Consider the following 5,000-nt stretch of genomic DNA (forward strand, 5'->3'; position numbering starts at 1 on the left):
CTTATACGTTTAATATCAATAATTAACATATATAATTTTCGATACATTAACATTAACATTAACATTAACATTATATGAGCTCTATCTCGATTCTCCTTTCGATACACGAACGTTCGACGTTTTCATCGAGCACTTCGTTCGAGAAAACGTTCGTAGAGTAGGAGTAGAGCTCGTTGCGTTCGTTAGATTATTTTTTAATTTTTTTATAGAGATTCAATACATTTATGTCAGGATATTTTTTTAAAGATAATTTATATTTATTTATTACTTCATTATACATATTTTAAGGTATCAAGACTGATATGAAACTTAAAAATTATATTATTAACATTATTTACGCATTCGTAAATCGCGTCATGTTCTTTATTATTATTATTATTATATTTATTCGTCATCGTCATAATTATTATTTTAATTATAAAATATAATAATTTTAATTATAAATTTTTTTTTTTTCGATAAACGAATACCGGTGAAATTTAAATAAACGAAGATACAACTTTCTTTGTTGTTGTTGTTGTTGTTTTTTTTTTTTTTCTTTTTTTTTTTATTGTTGTTGTTGTTGTTGTTGTTGTTGTTGTCGTTGTTGTTGCATTGACGTTGCATAATATCATATAATCATATACTATCTATAAAAATATAGAACAAAATAATCGAAGTTTTGGAGATTTTGGAGGGTTTGGGGTGTCAGTTGGGGGGGAGGGGGTTGGGGGGGGGGAGGGGGGGGGGGGCGGATAGGGCTGCGTGTTCTGGGGTTCGTCGTCTTATGATATCAGATCGAATATGAGAAACATAATAAAATAATAATAATAATAAAAAAAAAAATACATTCCGTTCGAACGAGCCGAATGTCATACTCATCGTCAGGCATATATATGGAGTAGTGACGGTTCGAACGTCGAACATTCAAAAATTGATGTTAGACGCGAAGTGACCGGATCAGTACTCTTGTATAACGAAAAAAATGTTATTATCGTTTTCATTTGTCGTCTTTGTTGCGTGTCTTCTGGCGTGTCTCTCGATTCGTCGTATCGCGTTATATTATACTTTACGTAGTGTAACAACAAGTATGTACGTACGATTCGTCTCGACCGCTGGGGGATATTCACTGACACACGTGAAAATGATAAAAAGATTCTTATTCGTTCTGTAAAACTGTGCCGACCGACGGACGCACGTAGATCTCTCTGCCTCATGCGCTCTTCCTCTTATCGTCGTCGTCGTCGCTCTCGCTACAATCTATCCTCATGGAATAAATGTTGATTCATTGTAGTCGATCTGCGACGTCGCGACGATATGAGAAAACGTTAGAGACGGAGTTCTTAAAAGATTCAGTGTATTCGTATAGTGTGTATAATTTTTATATTATATATGAACGGTCGTTTCTAAAATTCTTTTTGTTAATTTTTACATTTATCATGTACAAAAAATACACAACCCGAGTATCGGTACGATCACTCAAACACCGGGCGTCGATCCCAATGTTTTACGATAATAATCGTTGAACAATACATACGTACACGTCGTGTGCGAAGTGTTATTTTGAAAAAAAAACTCGATCTCGTTTAGAACGTTCGAATTCGTGACCGTTATGTGTCATTATGTGAAGACGCCTCCGCCGCCGCCGCCGCCGCCGCTGTCGTCGCGTTATATATTATAGCGCACGCGCGCGCGCGTGCTTAAAGCGCGTTTGTGTCTCATATAAATTTTTATAAGAGTCAACCGTTAAAATCTATCGCGTCTAACGCGATCGACGATACGGTGAGACGCTCGTTTCATACTGTGCGTATATTGTACATGCATGCATAAGTTTGTGTGTATTTTATATGCGAATATGAAACGAGAAGAGTAATTGACGACTTCAACAAGTCTCGGTTAGCTCCCTGGTTGATCCTGCCAGTAGTTATATGCTTGTCTCAAAGATTAAGCCATGCATGTCTCAGTGCAAGCCGTATTAAGGCGATACCGCGAATGGCTCAATATATCAGTTTTGGTTCCTTAGATCTTACTCAGTTACTTGGATAACTGTGGTAATTCTAGAGCTAATACATGCAATCAGAACTCTGACCAGTGATGGGATGAGTGCTTTTATTAGATCAAAACCAATCGACGGAGGGCGTCTCGTCCGAAGTCGTTAATTTTGATGAATCTGGATAACTTTTGCCGATCGCATGGTCCAGTACCGGCGACGCATCTTTCAAATGTCTGCCTTATCAACTTTCGATGGTAGTTTCTGCGACTACCATGGTTGTCACGGGTAACGGGGAATCAGGGTTCGATTCCGGAGAGGGAGCCTGAGAAACGGCTACCACATCCAAGGAAGGCAGCAGGCGCGCAAATTACCCACTCCCGGCACGGGGAGGTAGTGACGAAAAATAACGATACGGGACTCTTTCGAGGCCTCGTAATCGGAATGAGTACACTTTAAATATTTTAACGAGGAACAATTGGAGGGCAAGTCTGGTGCCAGCAGCCGCGGTAATTCCAGCTCCAATAGCGTATACTAAAATTGTTGCGGTTAAAAAGCTCGTAGTTGCATTTGTGCGCCGCGCTGTCGGTGCACCGCATCCGCGGTGATACTGACACGTCTGCGGAGCATATCGTCGGTGAGCCGGCGGTAAAACGCCGGTTCAATATCAAAATCCTATCGCGGTGCTCTTCAGTGAGTGTCGAGATGGGCCGACAATTTTACTTTGAACAAATTAGAGTGCTCAAAGCGGGCTCAAAATGCCGCTTGAATATTTCGTGCATGGAATAATAGAATATGATCTCGGTTCTATTTTGTTGGTTTTCAGAACTCCGAGGTAATGATTAATAGGGATAACTGGGGGCATTCGTATTGCGACGTTAGAGGTGAAATTCTTGGATCGTCGCAAGACGAACATCAGCGAAAGCATTTGCCAAAGGTGTTTTCATCAATCAAGAACGAAAGTTAGAGGTTCGAAGGCGATTAGATACCGCCCTAGTTCTAACCGTAAATATGTCATCTAGCGATCCGCCGACGTTACTACAATGGCTCGGCGGGCAGCTTCCGGGAAACCAAAGATTTTGGACTCCGGGGGGAGTATGGTTGCAAAGCTGAAACTTAAAGGAATTGACGGAAGGGCACCACCAGGAGTGGAGCCTGCGGCTTAATTTGACTCAACACGGGAAATCTCACCAGGCCCGGACACCGGAAGGATTGACAGATTAATAGCTCTTTCTTGATTCGGTGGGTGGTGGTGCATGGCCGTTCTTAGTTGGTGGAGCGATTTGTCTGGTTAATTCCGGTAACGAACGAGACTCTAGCCTGCTAAATAGGCGTCGTCATTTAGGTGTGCTCGATTTCGGTCGAGCAACTCACTGGCGGCGTATTAAAATTCTTCTTAGAGGGACCGGCGGCTTCGAGCCGCACGAGATTGAGCAATAACAGGTCTGTGATGCCCTTAGATGTCCTGGGCCGCACGCGCGCTACACTGAAGGAATCAGCATGTTCTCCCTGGCCTAGAGGCCCGGGCAACCCGTTGAAACTCCTTCGTGCTGGGGATTGGGGTTTGCAATTATCCCCCATAAACGAGGAATTCCTAGTAAGCGCGAGTCATAAGCTCGCGTTGATTACGTCCCTGCCCTTTGTACACACCGCCCGTCGCTACTACCGATTGAATGATTTAGTGAGGTCTTCGGACCGACACGCGGTGGCTTCACGGCCGTCGGCGTTGCTGGGAAGTTGACCAAACTTGATCATTTAGAGGAAGTAAAAGTCGTAACAAGGTTTCCGTAGGGGAACCTGCGGAAGGATCATTAACGTAAATTATCAATCTCGAAAGAGTGCGATAATGAACGATAATAAAATTCTAAAACACAAATATCGACGTTCGGAATGTGTCGTTTCGATGCGAGGACGCGATTCTCACTCTCTCTCTCTCACACAGCAGTGTGTCCGAGTCAGAGTCCAGAGTCGTGTAACGCGTCCTATTCTGATATTTTTCGATGTCGATTTCGAGGAAAGTACGATGTGTTAACGCACATCGTCATCTTCAAATAAAATGTATATTTCTTTTTTTTTTTTTTGTACTTTTTTTTTTTTTTAACTTTTTTTTTTTTTTTTTTTAATTTTTTGAATTTTTCTCTGTATACTAAAAATAAGAGAAAAAAACGAAAAAAAAAAAAAAAATAAAAAAAAAATAAACTCATATCACTGGCGTATAGAATCGTTCGAGTGATCGTAGAAATTATAAAAATAAAACAAATTAAAAACCATTACCCTGGACGGTGGATCACTTGGCTCGCGGGTCGATGAAGAACGCAGTTAACTGCGCGTCATAGTGTGAACTGCAGGACACATTTGAACATCGACATTTCGAACGCACATTGCGGTCCGTGGAGAAACATCCAGGACCACTCCTGTCTGAGGGCCGGCTGTATAAAAATATAAACCACACTGTTCAATGTTTAATGTCGTAATGTCTATTATTTCGTAACCGACTCAATAGACTGACTGACGTTTCTCGAACATATGACGGTATCCGCGTTCGATGTGTTATATTACGTGTTTAAATATACTTAATATAAATCTCGTTCTCGGTCCGTTCAAATATAACAAATACGATGTGTATGTATGTTTACGTTTACGTTTACATGCGTGTGTGTGTATATATTATTTATATTTTTATATACGCGTTCGTGTGTACGTTTACGTCACGGAGTTTCGTTATGCGACGTCAGAGAGACTGAGAGCGTCGCTCGTCGCCAGACGAGGAGCGCCCATCTCCGACCTTTCGATCGTTTCATTGAGTTGTTCTCGATCAAAGAGGGTAATCGGAGTTTAGGTGATCTCTTCGTCTCGTGATTATCGAGTACGTGCGTTTCTTTTGTTCATACTCTAATGTCAAAATTTCGAATACAAAAGCTCCGCGATCGTTACGACGTATACGAGACGAACGTGTTTATATGATGTGTAAATAAAGCGCGCTCGCATCGTTGAACGTGATGACATCGAAACATTCGTATATATATATATA

At 41.3% G+C, this 5,000-nt stretch overlaps 2 non-coding genes across 2 annotated transcripts; both read left to right on the top strand.

Annotated features, from left to right (window-relative positions):
• The first annotated feature begins 1,880 nt into the window (after positions 1 to 1,880).
• On the top strand, positions 1,881 to 3,783 carry LOC125076611. The gene has a single exon (XR_007120551.1). It is a non-coding gene; the product is annotated as a small subunit ribosomal RNA (ribosomal RNA).
• A 457-nt stretch (positions 3,784 to 4,240) lies between these two features.
• Positions 4,241 to 4,397, top strand: LOC125076621. Its single transcript, XR_007120559.1, has one exon. It is a non-coding gene; the product is annotated as a 5.8S ribosomal RNA (ribosomal RNA).
• The last annotated feature ends 603 nt before the right edge of the window (positions 4,398 to 5,000 follow it).

The sequence above is a fragment of the Vanessa atalanta genome, unplaced genomic scaffold, assembly GCF_905147765.1.
Source record: "Vanessa atalanta unplaced genomic scaffold, ilVanAtal1.2, whole genome shotgun sequence".
NCBI classification, from domain to species: Eukaryota; Metazoa; Arthropoda; class Insecta; order Lepidoptera; family Nymphalidae; genus Vanessa; species Vanessa atalanta.